This window comes from Elephantulus edwardii, unplaced genomic scaffold (assembly GCF_000299155.1).
Source record: "Elephantulus edwardii isolate Elephantulus edwardi_28Jun2011 unplaced genomic scaffold, EleEdw1.0 scaffold00281, whole genome shotgun sequence".
Taxonomy (NCBI): Eukaryota; Metazoa; Chordata; class Mammalia; order Macroscelidea; family Macroscelididae; genus Elephantulus; species Elephantulus edwardii.
The window spans coordinates 1,222,190-1,245,609 of record NW_006400031.1 but is presented as its reverse complement, the minus strand read 5'-3'; the positions used below and the strand labels follow the sequence as shown (position 1 = coordinate 1,245,609).

Genomic DNA, 23,420 nt, shown 5'->3' with positions numbered 1-23,420 from the left:
CTTCACTGTCCCAGGCCAGATAGGGGCAGGACTGGTCGGAGAAGTCACACATGAAGTGAATATGCTTTTAATGGTTCAGTGGGAAGGAACCATCTCTTGGCAGAGGAAGTGGTTGTGGAGCTTGCTGATTGGCTGCCACTTCTGGCACTCGGTGCTGATGCTGTAGGGCAAGAACCTGCTGTTGTGAGCAAGGTAGATTGTGGCATCAGATGGCAAGGTAGGCTGGAGCATCAGACAACTTGGGGAATCTTCTTTGCACCTTCGGTTTCCTTGAGGCCATGTCACAGGATTCATGAGTCGGCCCTGCAGGCCTATCAGTCACCAGCTAGGAAATGAAATAAAAACACACCACTGTCTATTTAATTGACTCATCATGACCTTCCATTGTGTGTCTGTTGTTGGAAATCTTTATCAGAAGAGAACATCCATCTATCTCTCATCAAATAGTGAGTGGCTTTGAGCTACTAGCCTTTTGGTTACCATCCTAACCAGGAAGGAAGCACATTGATACTAGCTAGCTCTAGGGGAATACTTTATCTCTCTGTTGGCTTGAGGAGAACATGCCAGCCCAGTTCCTTGGCAATCTTCAGGTGGCTTGACTTCTACTTTCCCCTCATCTCTGCTTACTTTTTCTGTTTATAAAGAGCAGATTTTATGTCACAAAAGTCATTGATTTACACAATGAGATGCAATCTCACTCTAGTAACAGTGGCAAAGTTTAGCAGGACAGCAAGTAATAAATGTTGGAGAGGACGTGGCAAGATAAGAACTCTTATACATTGTTGGTGGGATTGTAAAATGAATGGTACAACCATTCTGGAAGGCAGTTTGACACTTCCTCAAAAAGCTGAACATAGACATTCCATATGACCCAGCTATTCCACTACTTGGAATATACCCTAAGAATATGAGAACTGAGGCACAAATGGAGACTTGGACACCACCATTCATACCGGTGTTATTCACCATTGCAAGAACATAGAAACAGCCCAGATGTCCAACTGCAATCAAAGGGATTAGATATTATGGTGCATTCACACAATGGAATACTACGCAGCACGCAGGAGCAAGGATTTTGTAAATTATCACCTAGCTTGGGTGGGACTGGAAAGCATTATGCTGAGTGAACTAACTCAGTCGCACAAGAACAAATTTTATATGAAACCATTATTGTACAATGAGTATGAGGACCCAAGGGGAAGGTGGGAGCAGAGGGACGAGTATGTGCAGAGGTGAGGTGTCATGAGGTTGTACAATCTGATGGGGGGGGTGAGGGAAATTGGAAGAATCTGCTCTGAAAAACAATGTATATGAATTTTGCAAAGAAGCTAGTATAATAAAAACAAAAATAATAATTTTTTTTTAAAAAGTGATTGGTTTAAAACATACCCTACACTGAAATTATCTCACTAATATAACAAGTAAAACTCCATTCTAGGATAGTGTTACATCCACATGTATTAAAAAAAAAAAGATGTCGTTGATTCTGTCTAATAATGACCAGTGTAGAGAACTACTCAGGATTTCCGAGAACATTAATCTTTGGTGAAGGGGCTCTTGTGTAAGAGAGCACATTAGATATTAGACTGTTGTGTGTCATCTAGTTGGAAGTGACCCATAGCTGATCCTTTGTTGGGTTTTCAGAGTCAGTTAATCAGTCAAAAGGAGATTGCCCATTCTTCTTCCATGGAGCAGCTGGTAGATCCAAACCATGTATGTTTGGAATTGTAGCACAGCTTCTTAGTACTAGACCACCAGAGCTCCCTATTAGACTACAAACTAAAAAAGTCACAGTTTAGATCTCCCAGCCAGCACTCCAGAGCGAGAAAAACAGGCAGTCTCCTCCCATAACGATTTGCTGCCATGGAAACTGGATGGAAGACCACCACTGTGGGTTGGAAGGTCCTTGAATGCAGTGGCTGTGGTTTGTTTACAAATCTTTACAGAAGTAGAATGTCACATCTTTTCTTTACAGAGTAACTGGTAACTTCAAATTGATAACCTTTGCATTCCCCAACACCGAAAGTCAAACACTTAACCACTGAGCTACCATGACGCCTTTCCACCTATTGCTGTTAAGTACTGTTGAGTCTACTGAAACTCTATGCACAACAGAATGAAATCTTTACAATCCTTGTTGTGTTTAACTCCACTGTTCCAATCAGTGTGTCAATTCATCTTACTGAGTCTTCCTCTTTCCTGACAACCCTCTACTTCATCAAGTATAATGATGTCCTTCCCATGTACTAGTCCCTCCTGATAACATGCCCAATGTGGGTGAGACAAGGTCTCATTATCTTCTAGTCTCCAGGAATATTCTAGCTCTGCTTTTAAAACAAATGTGTTCCTCTGGTACTGCCTTTGTTGAATTTATTTAATGTTTTTCTCCAACCCCAAAATGCAAAGTCATTAATTCTTCCTTAGTCTTCCTTATTCATTGTCCAATTTTCACATGCATGTGAGGTGATTAGGGAGCTTGGTGGCCTAGGGGTAAGACTCTGTACTGCAGTCGCAATGGAACGTGGTTCAGATCCACCAGCTGCTGTGTGGGAGAAAGATGAGCAATTTCCTCCTGAAATTAACCACCTCTGAAAACTCACTGAAGAGCTAGCTATGGGTCAGTTCTAACTCAACAGTATACAACAACAACAACAACATGAGGTGACTGAAATGACTGTGGCTCAATCAGGCACACCTTAGTCCTTGTTGTTGTTGTTGTTGTTAAGAGGCTGGTCCGAGTGCAGTGGAGGCCGCAACTAATTGATCACAGCCAGTTACAGATTTCTTTGTTGTTGTTAAGTGCCGTCGAGTCACTTGCAACTCATAGCGACCCTATGTACAACAGCCCTAAACTCCTCTCTGTCCTGTGCCAATCGCACCGTCTCTGACACTCCCATCCCAATTATACCAGTCACTGAATCAATCCACCTCATAGAGGGTCTTCCTCTCCTGTGCTGTCCCTCCACCCTCCCAAGCATGATGTCCCTCTCCGAGGACTGGTCTCTCCTCACAACATGTCCAAAGTGTGTTAGATGGAGTCTCAGAATCCTTGCCTCCAAGGAGCTACCCAGTTTAACCCTCTCTAGGACAAATCTGTTTGTTTTCCTAGCAGTCCATGGTATTCTCAATACTCTTCTCCAGCACCACAGCTCAAAGGCATCAATTCTCCTTCTATCCTCCTTGGTCATTGTCCAACTCTCTGATGCATAACAAGTGATTGTGAAGACCATAGCCAGTATCAGACGCACCTTAGTCTCCAGAGAGACACCATTGCTCTTCAGTACTTTGGAGAGGTCCCTAACAGCAGACTTTCCCATGGCAATGCGCCTTTTAATTTCCTGGCTGCTGGTGCCAAGACTGTTGACTACAGAGCCAAGCAAACTAAAGCTGTGTACAATCTCAATCTCTTCACCATCCATCCTGATGCTTAGTCCGACTAGTTTTTAATTTTTTGTTGGTGTTGTTATGTGCTGTAGAATCATGTGTGACTCATAGTGACCCTGTGTACAACAGCCCTAAACCCTGCTCTATCCTGTGCCAATCTCACTAACTCTCACACACCTACCCCCATTATTTATCTGTAGTTATAGATGTTAAGAAAGAGCCCTTGTGGCATAGAGCTTTTTGGTGTGGATTTAGGTTAGGACTTAAACACGTATTTTGGGGAAAACGAATAACACTGTTTCAGCTCAGACTCTGCTGTTATCTGGAGTCTCAGATCTGTGGGGAGTTCTGAAAATTATGAAGCTTAGAGATGGAAGGTCATGAAGGATGCTAGCCCTCCCATGACCATCACACACACGGACAGCCACATGTCCAGTGTCCTGGAAATAGCATTTTCCACTTTCTTCTTGGACTCATTTTTACTCCCTGCTGTTTAAACTAGAACTTAAAGAAATCCTCAAATTATAGTTTTATGATTCAATTAATATCAGCATTGGAGAGCCAGCAGTCAGCTAACGAGAACTTTTAAAGTAATTGCATACTCCTTTCTTTCTTCATTATAAATGATGGCAGTCAGTGACATATGCAGGCTCTATGGAGTCCAATTCAATTGATCTTGCTTTTAACAATCTTCAAGACCTGGCTAACTCAATTCAAGTGAAATTCAGACTGCAAACTTCCATGTTGAGCTTTCCAGACTCAGACCTGTGGAAGAAGAAAGATCCCTACCCACCTCACCCCCAAACCAAGGAAGCACTGAGCCCTTTGATGGAGGGTGTGGAAAAGCCACTTAAAGTCTCAATGGCCTTTTGCAGGTTTTCATTTTTTTTCTAAATAAGTATGTGCAGCTTTGAATTTCCTGCCGCTTTCTGCCATAATTGATCTTTTTTGAGGAACCAAAAGGTTCTATCTAAGTGTATGTTTCTTCAATGGCTAGCACCCTAATAGTATATGATTTTTTTTAAAGAGTTGACTAACCTTTTGTGCTTACCTATTTTATCTTGAAGTACTACTTTGTAAAAGCATAAAAGAAATAGTCGTTGAGTTTATTCAAACTCATAGTGCCCTTATAGGATAAAGAAAAACTGCTCTATAGGGTTCACAATCCTTAAGGAAACCGACTGTTTATTCTTTTTCCTATGGAGCAACTTGGTTCTGTACCACTAACCCTTCTGGTCGCCAGTAGAGTGTTTAACCACTGAAACAGCAAGGCCCCTTTGGAAAAGCATCATCAAGGCAAGAGCCCTACCTGATGAAGGGCGCTGCACTATTTAGCAGCTGTGCTAAGGACCGAGGAGCCGTAACTGCCTTTGGGGGTATTCTTCATTAATGGTGGACCAGGGATAATCAGTCCCCTAGTCTCTATCCAAAGAGGGGCTAAAAAGAAAGAGAAAGTTGTGTGTCAATCCAAAATCTATCTTATTGCACCCAAGAAAGACTCTGTGTGAAAGGAATGCTCAGGAGAATTTACCAGCAATTAAAGATCGTCCACCCAGGTGCCTTTGTCCTTAGATGGTGTTGTTAGGTGCCACTGAGTCACCTACAGCTCACAGTGACCTTATGAAGAACGGAGCTGAACCCTGCCCATTCCCATTGCTCATGATTGCCAACGTGCTGGAGCCCCTTGTCAGTCACTGTGCCAGTTCATCTTGTTGTGACTATTCCTCTCCTTATACTCTTCTATTCCCAGCCTGTTGTCTTTTTCCAAGGACTTACCCCTCCTCCTGACATGCCCAAAGAATGTGAGACCATCCTTATCTAAGGAGCACCCCGGTTACACTTTCTCAAAGACCAGTGGGTTTGTTCTTTTGACAGTCCAGGAGATACTCAGTTCTCTTCCCCAGTACCAAAGTTCAAAGGCAGTGATTCTTTGTAGTGATTTTTGTGGAATGCCATCGAGTTGCTTGCAACTCATAATGACCCCATGTACAAGAGCTCTGAACTCTGCTCTATCTTGAACCAACTTCATTGTCTCTGTCACACCTACCCCCATCGCTCCAGTCACTGAGTCAATCCATCTCATCAAGGGTCCTCCTCTCTTGTGTTGTCCCTCCACCATCCAAAGCATGACGTCCCTCTCCAAGCTCTGGTCCCTCCTGGCAACATGTCCAAAGTATGTGAGATGGAGCTTCAAAATCCTAGCCTCCAAGGAGCAGCCTGGTCTCACCCTTTCTAGGATGAACCTGTCTGTTTAGCAGTCCATGGTGTATTCAATAATCTTATTATTATTATTATTATTCATTGTCAGTTTCAGATACATATGAAACACTTGAAAATACATAGTTGGATAAGGTGCACCAGTCTTTAAACTAATATCATTGCTCTTTAGCACTTTAACGAGGTCTTTAAAAGCAGATGTTTCTAATGCAGCATGTCTTTTGATTTCCTGACTACTCCTACCCTGGGTGTTAATTGTGGGTCCAAGTCAAATGAAATCATTGGCAACTCCAATCTTTTCTCCATCGGTCATGATGCTCCCTATTGGCCCAGTGGCGAGGATTTTTGTTTTCCTGGTGTTGAGATGTGATCCATAGTGAATGTTGTAGACTTTGATTTTCATCAGTAAAGAACTTAAGACTTCTTCAACTTCTACAAGAGAACATGGCATGGTTTAAAAGCCAAGAAAGCTAAGTCAAGGCTGTATCCTTTCTCTATGCCTACTTGATCTTTATGCTGAGACAATCGTCAGAGAAGCTGAACCATGTGAAGAAAAATGTGGTGTTGGGATTGGAAGAAGGCGCATCAACAACCTTTGTTATGCACATGGCCCAACCTTGAGGGTAGGGAGTGAGAAAAACGTCACACTTTAGATGTGGGTTAGAACTCTGGTCTTTGAAATGAAACCATGTGCTAAATAAACCACACTCATCAAGAGTATATCACTATATCTTATATCTGTATCTATCTATATATTTATCTCTGTACCTATATCTATCTATCTATCTATCTATCTATCTATCTATCTATCTATCTATCTATCTCTTATCTATCTTTGTATCTATCTCTGTATCTATTATCTATCATTTATCTAGTATCTAGTATCTAATTTCTAGTATCTATCTATCATCTATTTATCTATCTATCCATCATCTATCTCTACCTCTCTCTCTATCTCTGTATCATCTGTCTATCCATCCATCCATCTATCCTAGATCACTGCTTAATTTCTTTCTCTAGGGGTGACTCCCTGGGAATATCATGCCTGTTTGGGTGCAAGGGTAATTTAGAAAATAATTGTAAGTATGATCCAGATAGTGCATTACTAAGTTTTTTCTCAACTTTTCCCTTTGCCGACTTCTGCCCAGGGCTTTAGAAATAAAGTTGTTGGGCTGCCTGGGCCTGGGCTGTGCTTTCATACTAGAGTTTACTGGGGGCTCACGTGGGTGCAGTCAATAACAACAGCACTGGGGACAGGTGCCAAAGTGGAACCCTGGGGAGGCGAGAGCCAGGGGTCAGGCTGTGGAACAACAAGAAGAATTACCCAGCAAAGTAAGAGGAAGAAGGGGTGACCCAAGCAGGATCACATCACACGCAAAGGCGAAGAGGCAGGGCAGAACCTGGCGCGTTTGTCTAATGCTTCTGTAGCCTGAAATGTAAGAGAAGAGGAAGGGAATGAAACCGAACTGTCATTGGGGGCGGATCACGCTGGGCTTGAGTACCATTTGAAATGCTTCCTCCTTTCTGACTTTTCAGGCTCTGCTTGTCTGCCTGTGGGCCAGTCTCTCTGGGTTGGCCCCTGAGGTATGCACAGATTCTCCCCACCGTGACCATTCTTGCTGTTGCGCGCTTGGACTTTGTGGCTCAGTCTGGCACAGATCCCCCTACTCGAGCGACTGAGGGGGCTTGGAACTGACTGCCAAGCGCGCAGCCACCGTTAGCTCCCATCGGCTTGTCAGGGCCAGCATAGCCTTGCCAAGAGTCTGTTGGAAGTCAGCTGTTCTCAGTGTATTAAAAGCTCGAGTCCTGGAGAGGGATGTCTCTTGCGTTTCCTTTCATGAAGCCATTTCCTGCTGCCCTGTGTGGATTGTGCTTCAGAGAATCAGCTGCCAAAGGCTTCACTCTCCAGTGTTCACAATTGGTAACGGAGTGGCCCAGGACCCCTCAGTCATCATAAACCAAGTTGCACCACTTCAAAGATGAGGGAGGAGGCTGGGGGTAGTGTGATGGATCAGTGCTTGTTGTTTTTACAATATGCATAGTTGGGGGATTGTTGGGAACTGGATAATGTGGCCAGCTGGTTGCTTAATGGTTAAAGGTTCAGGCTCACCTAGAAGTACCTTGGAAGGAAAGAATTTGCCATTGGAAATTCTTTGGAGTTCCATTTTGACACACTTGGGCGCACCAGGAGCCAGAATCCACGGAGTTTGGTTGTTGTCGTCATTTTTGGTGTGATACTAAAACCATCCAATCACTAGTGTCTGCTTGCAGCGGTTCCTCCTCCTATTTGTTTTCATACTTGCGGGCTCAGCCTGAGATGCCGTATCTGCTCATCTAAGTGTGCTCTGTTGTGCATAGGGTTTTCAGAGGCCTGAATGTTCTCATGAGGGTCTCACGAAGATGTAGAGAATTGGAGGGAGAGGAGCAACAAACAAAACTTTACAGAACAGTCATGGGCTGTTGTTGTTGTCGTTAAGTGCCGTCAGGTTGTAGACAACTCATAGCGACCTTATGAACAAAAGCCCTCAATACTTGTGTGACTTTCATCCTTTCTCCAGGTTCATAGGGTTTCCAGAGGCAAGCTATTATGGAAGGGGATGCCACTCCTGCTTCCAAGCTTGTTTTAATTGGGGAGCTCCACCAAACACTGTTCACCATGGGTAACCATTATTTCATTTGATACATCAGTGTCACAGTGTTCAGCTTCACAGCAACCACAAGTTACCTCTGGATGGCAAGTGGACACACCAAGGCTATACGGCCTAGAAGTCATGGGTAGTAACCCCTAAATGACATTATTTTTTGCCTGAGATCTAGAAGAACAAGCAGCAATGTTCAGACACTCCTCCTCCCAGGTCTAAGGCACACAGTCACAGATAACGATGGCTGCCCGTTCTTCCATAGGCTGGCCAACTGCTCTCTTAATCCAAGGTGCAATGCGCTTGTCCACACTCCCCAAACAGAGGGGCAGGCTTTGTCTGATGAGATCTGGAAATACAGTAGCCTTCTGGCCACCTGACACAGACCCACACATGCTGCTCTATTAAAAGAAAATGGAAAGGTGCCATGCTCTGCAGTGACTCATCTCAACAACGCTGTGTTGTCACTGGGCACAGCCAGCAGCTGAACCATCTGCTTATTGGACAGTGGTTTAAGTGATGGCTAGAGGTGGACCGTCCAGGCTTCAAGATGTCTCCACAGCCTTAGTGCCTTGTTTGCAACACAAGAGATTAGACTTGAAAACTATTGTTGTTGTTGTTGTTATTAGGTGTTGCCAAGGAGGACCCATAAACAGCAGGTCCTATAGTGCGCTATCCTCACACTTCCTGACATACTAGAGCCCATTGCAACAGTCACCACGTCAATCCACCTAGTTGAGGGTCTTTCTCTCCTTCTCTGATCCTCTACCATCTAAGTATTGTGTCCCTCTCCAAAGAGTAGCCTCTCCTAGCAACATGTCCAAAGTATGTGAGGTTTAACATCTTTGCCTCCAAGGAGCAGTCTGGTTGCACTTGTTCGTGTCAAGACATGTTTGTTTCTTCTTTTGGCAGTTTATGAGATGTTCAGCACTCTTCTCCAACACAGTAGCTCAAAGGCATCAAGTCTTCTCTCATCCTTATTCATTGTTCAGCTCCTAGATGCATAGCAAGTGATCGGAAAAAACATGGCCTGAATCAGACGCACCTTAGTCCTCAAGCTGACATTATTGCTCCTCAGTAATTTGGAGAGTCAAAAAGGTTGAACAAGGAAATGCAGTATGACCCAGCTATTCCACTACTAGGAATATACTCCAAGGAAAGGAGAACTGAGACACAAACAGAGATCTGTATGCCTCACACATGTTGCTAAGAGAGGCTACTCTTTGGAGAGGGATACAATGCTCAGAAGAGTAGATTGTCAGTAAAGGAGAATAACCAGTGTTATTCATCATTACAAGAACATGGAAACAGCCCAAATATCCAACTACAATGGACTGGATTGAGAAATTGTGGTACAATCACATAATGGAATACTATGCAGCACTCAGAAGCAATGGTTTTTAAAATACTACATAACTTGGAAGAGACTGGAGAACATTATGCTAAGAAAACTCAGTTTCATAAGGATAAATACTGCATAAGGCCATTCTTCTAAAAATAGGAGGATAACAACTAAAACATGTAGAGAAAACCAAGGGAAGAAGGAGAGGAAGCAGAGAGGTGAGGAAGAGTAGAAGCAAAACCACAGGGTTGCACAATTTGGTTATGTTGTTTGTTATGTGCCGTCGAGTCAGGAGGGGGAAGGAAATGGGAAGGATCCGGCAGGGACTGGAAAAGACAGAATAATGACGGGCAAGGTCCAATGGTGATTAATTTTACAAAACACAATACATAGGAATGACTGTATGAAACAGAATATGAATGAATGATAGTGTGAAACACAATATATAGAAATTTATAAGCAAACAAATAAAAAATAAATTTAAAAAAATAATAATTTGGAGAGGTCCCAGACTGGAGACTTTCCCCAGTGCAATATGTCTCCTGCTTTCCTGACTGTTGACTGTGGAGCCAAATTAGATGAAGCTGTTGAAAAGTCTTATGAATGTTTTATTCATTCAGTCTCATTTGGTCTGTCTGTGGTCTTTGAAATCCCAATCCCAAAGCGAGGGCAAAGATGCTCTCTTGTGTTTTCATTACTTCTCTCCCCTTTTGTGTGCCTCTCTCCCTGTGTTATGGATCAAATTGCGTTCCTCCACAGAATATGCTGATGTCCTTATGCTTGTACTTTGTGAATGTGACCCTGTTTGGAAAGAATCTCTTTTGTATGATAATGAAATGAATAAGTCCTAAACCTAAACTCCACTAAGTAATGTTCTATAAAAAAGGGAAACTAGATACGGAGTCTCTCTCTCTCTCTCTGTGTCTCTCTCTCTCTCTCTGTGTGCATGTGTGTGTGTGTGTGTATGTGTGAGTGTCTAAGAGAGAGAGAGAGAGGAAACCATGTGAAGTCAGTCCATAAGCCAACAACAACAACAAAATACTGAGAAACACCTGGTTCTATAAAATCTGAGAGATTGGGAAGTGAAGACATTTTCCCTGAGAGGCAACTATTCAGTGGGTCTTTCAAAGCTGTAAAGCTCATCTTTCTCCAGCACAGCAGCTGGTGGATTTGAACTGTGTGTGTTTGGGCTGGCAGTGCAACTCCTTACCCACTAGGCCACCAGTGGTTCTATAAAAACTGAGAGATTGGGAAGTGAAGACATTTTCCCCGAGAGGCAACTATCCAGTGGGTCTTTCGAAGCTGTAAAGCTCATCTTTCTCCAGCACAGCAGCTGGTGGATTTGAACTGTGTACGTTTGGGCTGGCAGTGCAACTCCTTACCCACTAGGCCACCAGAGTTCCTTGGGATACACATGGTCAATCTTTAATTAATGTTTCAAGTCTCAGTGACTGGACATTTGATTGCACTCAAGATTGACTATCTGCAGCCTAAGACTTTCAGCCAAGATAGAATTAGAATATGATTTTGAATCCTTATTTCCTTTTCATTCAAATTCTGGTTACACCCAGCCACGCTATGATTGTTCTTTTAACTAGAAGAGTCTTTAGACTGAGACCTTAGCTAAAGGATGGTCTGTGGTATTTTGACCTAACATTGTAATGTAAGCAGTTTGCTGTCTGTTGTCTGATACAAGTCCATCTCTACCTGAGAACAAAATGGTTTGGTCACTGGGCCACGCTTACTGTGAGGCTGCTGTGCACTTGGATTTGTGTGTGAAGCTCCCGGTACAGGTGACCATTCAAAAGAAATCATTTCCAGCTCTAAAGTCTCCAGGAGTTTCTTGTTTGCTTCACTTTTATGCTTCATCCGGTGCAAACTGGCAGATTCTTCCTTCTCTAGATTCTAGTTTTCCCGTACCAGTTCCTCAGTTTCCAACATTGGTATCAACAGCATGTGACACATCATTGCAGAGCACAACACAATGTTTATTTACCTCCCACTTGCCTGTCTTCATCTAGGGCTTGATCGATGAAGAGTGGGCTCAGAAGGGATTAGAATTGGGGACAGTGGGGGCTCAGTGGTACAGCTGTCACTTTCCATGTGGGAAATTTCCATATTGAATTGTAGCCAGCTTACATCATACACAACCTCCACTCATTGGCTAATCAAGGCTGTTTATTGTTGTCATGCTAATTGGCAGCCATTATAAGTGGAGAAGAGACTCAAGTCATTAACGATTTCAGCTTGCTTGCCTCCACAATCAACGCTCTAGGCACCAGCAGCCAAGAAATCAAAAGATGAATTGCACTGGGGACATCGGCTGTCAGGGACCTCTCCAAGGTGCTGCAGAGCAACCATGTCACTCTGGAGACTAAGGTGTATTTAATTCAGGCCCTATTCTTTGCAATCACTTGCTATGCATCAAAGAGCTGGACAATGACTAGGGATGACAGAAGAATTGATGCCTTTGAGTTGTGCTGGAGAAGAGTGTTGAACATGTCATGGACAGTCAAGAGAACACACAGGTCTGTCTGAGAGAGGGTGAAACCCAGCTGCTTTTTGGAGGCTCGGATTGTGAAGCTCCGTCTCATGTACTTTGGGCACGTGGACAGGAAGGATAGATCCTTGGAGCAGGACAGTCCAGATGAGCTGGATTGACACAGTACTTAGGCTAATGAGGTGGGTGTGACATTGGTTCAGGATAGGCGAGAGTTTAGAGCTCTCGTACATAGGATTGCTATGAGTCGCAGGAGACTCAATGGCACCTAAGAATAACAATCATGCTAAACAGTCTTCTGCAGAACTTCTATCTAAAGAATGATTATGAAGACAAATCTAGCAATCTACTTCTGTGGATCAGCCACCGAAAATACTCTCAGTAATGTTTTCTGATCCCAAACTAACCATGGTCAAGAATAAATTTTTTCCCCCCACTGTGTACGGGATCACCATGTGTTGTGCTAATTCACCGATGGCTAACAATAACAACAACAGCTGGGACTGGGCTCAGGTCTGTTCTGACCATTTTTCATTCTTGTGGGCCCTGGAGGTACCATGGCATGCTGTCCTGGCAAAGGGCAAGCGTACAAAAGAGCAGCTTACATGCCCAAGCAGCTTTAAAATCACTCCACACGTCCACTAAGATGCCAATAACACAAACCAACCAGAGTCCCAGCCCAAAGACAAACTGGAGGGAGGCACACTCCACCCTGGGGGCTGATGGGTAATGGGTGAGTGTTCCCTGAACAATAATGTAGTTTGTCATACTGTCAGTACAAGCCTCACGCTCTTTCGGGCCTCTGAGCTTTTGGTAAGCTGTCCACTCTTCCTCAAATTCCCTCCTTCCCTTGTGGGTTAAATGACTCTAGTTCCAACGCAGTCTTGCTCAGCTTTTGAAATTCATTTCAAAGCCCACCTCCTCTGAGACACCTTTCCTTAGAATACGTTTCAATTTCTTGCCTCTGCACTGAGTTCTCATAACATTTGGCCTGTGCTGATCCTGTTATCCTCACACAGTTAGGTGATCTGTTCATCTTCTCTCTCCCCATTCCGTGAACGTTGAACCTTATTTTAATCGCTGTTCTTCAGCGATATGCAACCCAGGGTTCAAAAGTTTTGAGGAGGCTGTGCGTTGTGCTTGTGGCTTTACGTCGTGACAGGGTGTGACCTCTGCACACTGCTGATGGCCTTGGGGAAGCATGAAAAGCAATGAGGCTTTGGCGTTTCCAAGTGGGAGGGCCATGTGTAATGAACTTCACATGGTGTCTGGGCACATCTGACTGCATCCAACAAATGCCATCTGCTTGCCAGGCACGTCAAGCCTATGAAATCCATGTAGACCATGTGGCTTAGTATCTGCTCCAACTGTGTTATTTCCTCAATTCCTGCAGTTGCCTCTTGTTCTCGGAATTTTGCTTTTAGGTGATGAGCAGGTCCAATCTGCTGCCGGTTTGCTCCCCAAGCGGCCATTTTAGATGTGTCAAGAGAGCGAAGCGCTGGAGTTTCCTTGGAGCTCCATTCTGCAGTCCTCATCCCTGGCACTTCCGTGCGCCTTGCTTAGGAAGAGAATGGGGTGGAAGCATGAAGCTGAAGGAAATACACGTGCAAGAAAAAAAAAAAGCAGAAATGTGACATTTGGGGAGGAGTCCACTTTCCCGCAGTTTGCCTCTAAACTGGGAACATGGCCTGGTTTAGTCCACTGGCATGTCTGTGGTTGTGAGCAGAATTACTTGGCTCTGTTTGGATTTTTCCAGAGGCAATCGGAAAAGTGCAGGGGACAGACATGCAGATTGATTGGAGCTCACGCCACTCTCTGCAATGAAGCCGGGAACGGAAATGTATATGATTGCCAGGTGGGACTTTACAGACACAGCTGCTCCTCATTTGAAGGAATCCAAACCCCTTTCAGTACGAATGATCATTTTGAAGTTAACTCAATTATCTGTGTTTGCCAGTTCAATATGGTACTCTTCGATATAATAGGCTATCATCTTAGCTTACTGAGACTACACATGACTTCCCAGGCCAATTCTTCATCCAGAGACGTGAATGGAGGGATTCAGAAGCCTTTTCCAAAAGGCTTCAATTTTGATTTCCAAATCAAACACGCAGAATATGAGAGAGAGTGCAGAGCGTCAGAACCGCAATTCTCACTCTCTCTTCTGTGCCTTTTCTCCTCCCTCTGCACAGTTGATAATTTCCACCAGAGAAGTCTTTTCCTGATGACAGTTAAGTTGGCTGTAAAATCAATCAGAAATCATACTATTGATTACTATTTGAAATCTCAGTTGAACCAATTCAGCCATTACGCATGCAATAACCCAGACAGCTCTTTTGAGCATTCTCTCTTATACACTAGCTAATTTGTTAGAGATTTTTTGTTTGGGTTTTTGTTTGTTTGTTTATTTGTTTTAGGTTTGAACATAATCTTTGTTGGTTCTATTTATTATTTAATTTTTTTTAATTTCCATTCATTCATTGTTGCACACTTTCCTCCCTGCCCCCCACCCAGTTCAGTTTTCTCTTTAAAAGGTAAAATTTTAAAAAAAAATTCTTTCATTGTTAGACACTCCCCCTCCCAGTCCATGCCACTATACAGCTTTCATTCTGGACTCTTGTCATGACAATAATACCTAATCATATATTCCTTCTAAACAGTTCTCTCCCTCATCTGTTCTGATGCAGTATACATTATTTAATCCCCTCTTATTTTCCTCCCAACTCCAATGTCAGTCCTGCTTTGACACAAGCTAATTTGTTGTGTGATGTCCAGTTCTGATGCACTGAATCATCCTGTGGAATGGAGAAGGACCCCAGAAGATCTCTAGGCTGTGCTCTTTAGGAAGAGGTCCTAAGGCAAAGTAGTTAAACACTTAGCTTCAAATTCAAAGATTGGTGGTTTGAAACCAGCATCCATTCCAGGAGAGACATTTGTGGCAATTGGCTTCCTTTTGCTTCCAGAAATCCTCTGAGGCAGTTGTAGGGTCACCCTGAGTCAGAGTCAACTAGATGGCATAAAGTTAGTCCTTCTTGTTGTAGTTGTTGTTGTCATGTGCCATCGAGTTGTCTGTGAATCATCGTGACCTGTGTACAATAGCTCTGAAGCCTGTCCTCTCCTGAGCCAGTCTTACTGACTCCAACACGCTTTATCCCATTGGCCTGATTACTGTGCCAATCCATCTCATCTGGGATCTCCTCTCCTGTGCTCTCCCTCTATCCTTTCAAGCATGATGCCCTTCTCCAAGGACCAGTCCCCACTGGCCACATGAGAGATGGAGCTTCAAAATCCTTACCTCCAAGGAGAAACTTGGCTTCACCCTCTCCAAGACAAATCTATTTGTTCTCCTGGCAGTCTACGGTATGTTCAATACTCTTCTCTAAAACCACAATTCAAAGGCATCAATTCTTCATCTGTCATCCTTAGTCATTGCCCAGTTCTCTGATGAATAAAACAAGTAATTGCAAAGACCATGGCCTGGATCAGGTGCACCTTAGTCTCAAGACTGACATCATTGCTCTTTAGCACTTTAGAGAGGTTAATCCTTAGGAGAGTAGATTATCAGGTCTTTTCTCTCACAGCACAGCTGGTTGGCTTAAACTGTTCACCTTTCAGTTAACGTCCAAGTGTCTAACCTTTGTGCTACCTGAGCTCCTTAGACAAGGAGACATGGAACCAGAACAGAGTAAGTGCAGTATGTTTGATACTTCCATCTTATTTACCGAGACCCACATTCTATCTTACTTATTATGAACTCATTCCATGCATCTATCCCCTTATATTCTATCTGCCATGTTGCCTGTTCCGTCTATTCTGATAATCGAAACAATGCTTTCCACAGAAGAGCTATTTAAATTCAATAAATTTGAAGCAAATTATGAGAAGTAAATCACTTTTAAAATTAAGATTCATATTTGCACATAGTCTGAAAGGAACCATCCATGATTACTGATTCTCACCACTGGGCTGATTGGCAATATCATGACATATAGTGAAGAGATTGAGATTGTTCACTGCTTTAGTCTGCTTAGCTCCACAATTAACACTCTTGGCACCAGCAGCCAGGAAATTTAAAAAAAATGTATTGCAATGGGAAAGTCTGCTGTTAGGGACCTCTCCAGAGTACTGAAAAGCAATGATGTTAGTCTGGAGACTGAGGTGCACCTGATACAGGCCATGATTGATGCCTTTGAGCTGTGGTGCTGGAGAAGAGTATTGAATATACAATGGACTTCTAGAGAACAAACAAGTTCATCCTAGAGAGGGTGAGACAAGGCTGCTCCTTGGAGGCAAGGATTCTGAAGCTTTGTCCAATATACTTTGGGTACGTTGTAAGGATGGACCAGTCCTTGGAGAGGGACGTCATACTTGGGAAGGTAGAGGAACAGCAGAGGAGAGGAAGACCCTCAATGAGATGGATTGATTCAGTGACTGGGGTTACAGGGGTAGGTGTCAGAGATGGTGAGATTGACACAGGATAGAGCAGGGTTTAGGGCTCTTGTACATAGGGTCACTATGAGTTGAAGGTGACTTGATGGCACATAACAACAACAACTTGAAAAATCAGGGCTGAGATCTTCCTTCTCATTGTACATTTAGCTTGTCCCTTTTAGCTTGTCCAGGTCTCCTCTTCTGGACAGCCTTTTTGGCCAATCTACTCCAATAATTTAAGACTAAGATGCTTCTGTCCATTGAGGAAACACAAGTTGTTCCAATTCTCTCTAGCTCTCACCACGTTAGCACTCACAGTATCTTGTTTGTGCTCTGCTTGTTCTCCATCTAATTAGACAGGTACAAGTAGGGCTTGAATTGAGGTACATTGTGACCCTATAAGTAGGATTTCAACTGACCTTTCTTTCATTTATCATTCTGCCCCTCAACCATGGCAGAAGAAATCATTTTAATTTGTTCCTTCTAGAAGGAGAATAGGTTGTACCTGTATTCTATTACCATTGATTCCAATTCATTGTGACCCTATAAGACAGGGTAAAATGTCTCCATAGGATTTGCAGTGGCCAATAGCAATGAAGGAAGACGTTCAAGCTGCATTGAAAGTGCTGGAAAATATACGGCCCCAGGAGTTGATGGAATAGCAATTACATATTTCAACAGACAAGTGCCCCCTGGGCATGCTACTAATCTATGACAAGAATTTGAAAGGGAGCTACCTAGCCGGTTGACTGGAGGAGATCCCTATTTGATCCCATTCCTAAAAAAATGGGAATTAACAGAATATGGAAGTTATCAACCAATATCATTAATATCACATGTAAATAAAATATTATTGACAACTACTAAGGAAAAAAAGCTAGAACAGTACCTTGTTAAGGATCTGTCAGAAATTAAAACTTTATCCAGAAGATACTGTGACATGAGGATATTATTGCTGATGTCAGATAGATCGTGGCTGAAAACACAGAATACTAGAAAGATGTTTATTTATGTTTTATTGACTTCTTGTTGTTGTTGTTCTTAAGTGCCATCAAGTCATAGATGACTCACAGAAGCCCTATGAACAAAAGACCTGAACACTTGTATACCTTTCATCGTTTCTCCAAGTTCATAGAGTTTAAGGAGACAAGCTATTTCGGAAGTGGATGCCACTCCTGCGTCCAAGCTAGTTTTAATCAGAGAGCTCCACCAAACACTGTCCACCATGGGTAACCATTCTCACATCTGACACATCAGTGTCACAGTGTTCAGCATCACAGCAACCATGAGTTACCTCTGAAGAGCAAATGGACAGACCAGTCCTATGCCACTTAAAAGAATGTTTGACCAAAAACAATTAAGACCAGGTGTGCAGGCCACAGATTAAAATCACTCACCTTTGGCTTGGTAGCATCACTTTCTATCCACTAGACTATGCAAAGATATTTGACTGTGTGAATCACAACAAACTGTGACTAACATTGAAAAGAATGGGAATCACTGAACACTTAATTGTGCTCGTGCAAAACTTAAACACAGACCGATAGGCAGTTGTCCAAACAGAACAAGGAAACACTACACAGTTTAAAATAAAAAAAGATATATATCAGAGTTATGTTCTTTTTCTCACACTTATTCAGAAAGTATGCTGAACGAATCATTCAGGAAGCTGGACTATATATATTAAGAAAAGTATCACATCAGGATTGGATGAAGACTCAACAATAACTTGAATTATGCAGGTGACAACACCACTAGCTTGCGGAAAGTGAAGAGAACATAGAACACTGCTGAAGAAGATCAAAGAATATAGATAGCTTTCAATATAGATTGCATCTCAGTATCAAGAAAACAAAAACCTCCATCACAGAACCAATAGACAAGATCATAATTGAAGAAGAAAAAAATTGAACAAGATCATAACTGAAGAAGAAAAAAATTTAAATTTGTCAGTGATTTCATTTTACTTGGATCCACAATCAACACACATGGTAATGACAATCAAGAACTCAGAAGCCATGTCATGTTGGGAAAACCTGCTGTCAAGGACATCGTGAAAGTACTAAAAAGCAAGGACATTGATACAAAGACCAAAGTCTATCTGATTCAAACCCTGGTCTTTTCAATTACATCCCATGCATTTGAAAATCAGACAGTGAATAATAATGACAGAAGAATCAAGGTCTTTGAGTCATGGTATTGGGGTAAGAAATATCCAATTGGTTACTGTTTAAAAAGGGGAACAGGCTGTGGGGACACAGGACCAGGGAGATCAGGAGCCCATAGTCCATCCCCATGATGGTGCCGCTAGAACCCCACCACCAGCAAGAGGTTCTTTTCTTTGTTGCTGACTCACAGTTATGTTAGCAACAATGGGGTTTATTAGGGAAAGAAGTTGGAGAGTAGGGGAGGCAAAGAATATCACAATATCACCCAAATAAGTCCACGTTTTAGACCAACAATTCCAGGGCACATTCCTCAAATAGTCCAAGCTACAGTTTCAACTCAGCAAGTCACTTTTCCTTCTTTCCATTCTTACAAAGATAAGAAGAACAGCAAAATCTAACTGTGGTGGGTACAAATGCAAGAAGCCTCACATCACACCTTGCCACAGTTTCTCCACAGCAATGCCAGTCTCTCCACCACTCAGGTCTCACTCTCACAATGTCTTCCTGCCACAAGCCTTGCTCACCTCAAGTCTTGCTTCAAGTCTTTCTCTTTGAGTCTTGCTGCCCAGTGTGGGATGCACTCTTTCACTTATCCTAGTCCCACAGCTGTTGCTGATTTTCAAGACCATGATGATTTGGAAGACCATGCGTCTCCTGTTAAGGTAGCTGGAGACCAGAGGCTAAATGGCTAAAAAATAGCCAACTCTTTGTCTAACATCACAACTGCCAAAACCCAGATAAATCTTGGAGGGAGGAAGTGCAACCAAGGAGACCTTTAGGGGCAAGGAAATTGAAACATGGTCTCACATACTTTGGTCATGTTATCAGGAGGGGTTGGTTCTTGGAAAAAGACACCACACTTGAAAAGGTGGAAAGTCAGATATCTCAACAAATTGACAGTGACGTAACAGTGGATTTGTTATTACAGTGTAGGGCAAAGTTCAGATTTGTTCACCCAGTTCTTGAGTCATAGTGGATTTGATGGCACCTAACAATAACAATAAATAAGGTATGAAAAGCTATCATATCTACAAAGCATGACTTTCTCCTGTGGACTGATTGATGGGTCAAACCTCCAAATTTTTAATTAGTAGACCAGCACTTAACCACTGAGTCACCAAGGTTCCAAACAGACTTTGTTGTTGGGCGCTTGTGAGTTAGAACAAATTCATAGCTGACCCACCAGAGGGTTTTCAGAGGATGTAAATCACATGGGAGGAAATTGCCCATCTTTCTACTGTGGAGCACTTTGTGTTTTGACAGAATAAAGAAGTCAAAGGCATTTGACTGTGTGTATCACAATTTTAGCTAACATTGAGAAGAATGGGAATCCCAGAACATCTGATTGTGCTCATATGAAATCTATACCTAGACCAGGAAGGTGTCATACAAACACAGCAAGGGAACACTGCATATTTCAAAATCAAGAAAGGAATGCGTCAAGGACGTGTCCTTTCTCCATAGTGTTTCAATCTATGTGCGGAAGAGATCATTCAGGAGGCTGGACTGGACTTCATGAAGAAGAGTGTAGCATCAGGATTGGAGGAAGACTCATCAGCAACCAGGGTTGTGCAGATGACACAACCCAGCTCACCAGAATGGTGAAGGGCTTGAAATATTTGCTGCAGAAAGCAAAGGACTGCAATCTTCAATATGAATTGCATTTCAGCATCAAAAAAGCAAAGATTCTTTTTTTTCCTCTTTAGACTTCTTTATTCACTGTCCAGCTTTTTTTTTTTAATTAATTTCAGTGAGCATCTACAGAGATTTTGGACTTCCATTCATTCATTGTTGCACTTAAGAAAGCAAAGATTCTTAATACCAGGCCAATTGACAGCACCATGACAGATGGAAAAATGATTGAGATTGTTCAGTTCTATTTTGCACAGCTCCACAATCCACATTTGTGGCTCCAGCAGTCAGGAAATCAAAGATGAAGGGCTTTAGAAAAGTTGACTGTCAGGAAGCTCTGGTGCCCTAGTGGCAAGAAGCTGCACTGCAATCTCAGAGGTATGTGGTTCAAATCCACCAGATGCTCTGCTGGAAAAGGAGGGGCAATTTCCTCCTGTACCAGTCAGATTCTGACAGTACACACACACACACACACACACACACACACACACACAAAGTCTGCTGTCAGGGACTTCTCTAGAGTGCTAAAGAGCAACAGTGTTAGTCTAGAGACTAATGTGCGTCTGATCTGAGCCATGGTCTTCTCAGTTGCCTGCTAGGCATCTGAGAGCTGGAAGTATCAAGAACCCCTCCTCCATGAGTGCCTTACTCCACCATGTTTTTTTTTCTTTTAATAAATATATAATAAACACTGGAAGAATATATTTTCTAAACATGGTTTTTTTTCACCATTTCCTACTCCTAGAGAAGATTTTGCAGCTAGCTGCTAATGTTTTGGGTTTTGGATATATTTTACATTTTCTTTAGAGAGGCTCAGATTTCATTTTCTCCTGAGAATCAAACAAACATATTTTGAACAGTTGTTTTTCTTGAGTGCTTTCTCACGAAACACCGCTGATTGAAGCGTTCAGCAAAATATGCTAGCTTGCATTCCCTGCGTGGTGGCTTAGGGGTAAAGAACTATGCTGCCAATTCAAAGGCGCACGGTTCTGATCCCCCAGCTGCCCTGAGGGAGAAGGACGGGCAGTCTCCTCCTGTGTGATGTGCTGCCTCTGGAAACCTTGTGCAGGGTCAGCTATGAGTCAGTTATGTCAATAGTATCGAACAAAAACCAAACCAAATGAATACATTTTACTACTGAATGATGTTTCTGTTTGACAAGAGAAATTGAAGACTTTCCAGTGACAGGAAATCTGGAAGCCCTGAAGATCTCAAGGATGCTCTGCATAACAGTTAATGCCTGAATGTGCTGTGGTTCTGTACAATGGCCCCAGTGGTGCTTTGAGGTCCGCCATATTGGTGAGCTCGACTCACTTTTCTGGAAGCTTAAGCCAGAGAATGAGCTAAAGTGAGTGGTCATCTGGAATGAGCAGATGAACTCATCAGAGTTCCTCTGTTTTTTGGGCTCAGAGAAGCATCTGATTCATTGTCTTAAAAAGCAAGATACCAAATGCCTTCCTTTGTGAGTATACCTGGAGCTTAAGGAGATAATTCCTGAGTGGATCATCTCTTCTTGAAGCAAAAGAGTTAGTAATCACAGCTAGCAGTTTCATGACCCCCGGACAATACGTCCTTTCATCTGTGTCTCAGGAATTATCGTTAATAGGTAGAGTGTAGTTCCTTGTTTAGACATGATTTTTTATCAATGCTCATTTATCTGCATGTTTACTAGTGTACCCTATCTTGAATTGCTTCCTTAGAGGGGAAAAACAGAGAGATGGTTGTTTTGAAGGTGTTTATTTTTAAAATGGCATCTCTTCATTGCTATTTTGTTGTTTAATTTCATGTTATATGTGCAACACAACATATGTCATCAATTTCTGCCCACACACTTCAATAGCATTGATTATACTCTTTGAGTTACACAATCTTCATTACTTTAGACCAAGTAATAAAGATAAGAAATAAAAGACATGAAAATAAGTTTTGCTCTGAGCAACAATCCCAAGCAATTATTTCTGACAACTTGAGGAGCTGCGTTAAAAAAAGATGTGAAGGTTACTGTCTGTTTAGTAGGGTAGAAATTTCTCACTAGCATCCCTGAGAACAAAAGGAGAGGGTTAGCCCCGGCTGACCTATCTCCATGGCTTGCAAAGTTCACCATCTGTGGTCAACTTAGAGAGCTTTGGACCCTTGGAAAAATTCTCTCATTATCGTAACCACAGTGTTGGGGAAACGGGCTTGTGAACACTGAACTTTGTGGTTTCATTTCTTTGTGCATTAGAGTTAAACACTATTTTTTTTTACTTTTAAAATATGTGTTTCAAGTTAAAAAGGTTTTCTGTCACTCTCTACAGCTGGCTGGCAGTCATGTCTGTGGTTCTGTACTGTCTTTGTTTAATACCATCATTGTTGTGAACTCTGCTTTGTCATAGGGTCAGAATCCAGTCACTTTTACAATTCACTGAAGGACTTTAGTGTTGTTGTTGTTGTTACGTGCCGTCAAGTCGCTTGCGACTCATAGTGACCCTATGTACAATAGCCCTAAACTCTGCTCTGTCCTGTGCCAATCGCACTGTCTCTGACACACCCATCCCGATTATCCCAGTCACCGAATCAATCCACCTCATAGAGGGCCTTCCCCTCCTGTGCTGTCCCTCCACCCTCCCAAGCATGATGTCCCTTTCTAAGGACCAGTTCCTCCTTACAGTATGTCCAAAGTATGTTAGACGGAGCCTCAGAATCCTTGCCTCCAAGGAGCCGCCTGGTTTAACCCTTTCCAGGATGAATCTGTTTGTTTTCTAGCAGTCCATGATACCCTCAATACTCTTCTCAAGCTCAAAGGCATCAATTCTCCTTCTATCCTCCTTAGTCACTGTCCAACTCTCTGATGTATAACAAGTGGTAGCAAAGACCATGTATCAGACGTGCCTTAGTCTCCAGAGAGACACCGTTGCTCTTCAGTACTTTGAAAAATTCAAAATCTTATTCTTTGTCAAAATGAAAGTCCTTATTCAAGAAATGTGTAGATAGATAGATAGATGATAGACACATAGATAGATGATAGACAGATGACAGATAGATAGATCATAGATTGATTTATAGATAGATGATAGATGATACAGATGATAGATAGATAGATAGATAGATAGATAGATAGATAGATA

General features: G+C 42.6%; 1 protein-coding gene across 1 annotated transcript in view; it reads left to right on the top strand.

The window, feature by feature from the left end:
• CLSTN2 (calsyntenin 2) overlaps positions 1-23,420 on the top strand; it is a 611,561-nt gene that overhangs the window by 251,617 nt on the left and 336,524 nt on the right. The window lies entirely within an intron of this gene.